Here is a 526-nt window from a genome sequence, read left to right as displayed (position 1 = left end):
GATGTAACACGAGAATTTACCTCCTTTTTCCCCCAACGATTTAATCTACCACGAGCATTTGCATCCACACTATTCAATTTATTTCAATTTCCCGACTTTTAACTTTTAAAAGCCATTTATACTTTTCCTTTTTCCCACGAAGAATTTTGACCACGGATCGCGCAACGAGGTTACGGGGCCGAAATACCTGTTCTAAATTAGCGGCAACTTCGCGTCGAAGAGGAGAAAGAAGAAAGCGGGAGCGGCGAGTAGAGAATCGAAAGGATTTCTTCGAAAAAGAGAAGAGAGAGAGAGAAAAAAAAAGTTTTCCCCTCGTGGAAAAGGAATAAAACGTGTATTTATACGCGTCGAAGAATTCGTGAATTCATTCACGAACCAATCTGAATCTCTTTTTTTTTCGGTGATTCTTAATCACCTCCTCACCCTTGAGAGAAATCCTCGAAAAGAGAGAAGCGTCTTCTCGAGCGAGGGAAAGGAGAGAAAGAGCAGAAACGTGTCGTCGCAAGTGTCATCAATTCCACAGAAG

This window comes from Apis cerana, linkage group LG11 (assembly GCF_029169275.1).
Source record: "Apis cerana isolate GH-2021 linkage group LG11, AcerK_1.0, whole genome shotgun sequence".
NCBI lineage: Eukaryota > Metazoa > Arthropoda > Insecta > Hymenoptera > Apidae > Apis > Apis cerana.
The sequence above is the reverse complement of the archived record's forward strand: the minus strand, read 5'-3'. Positions refer to the sequence as shown.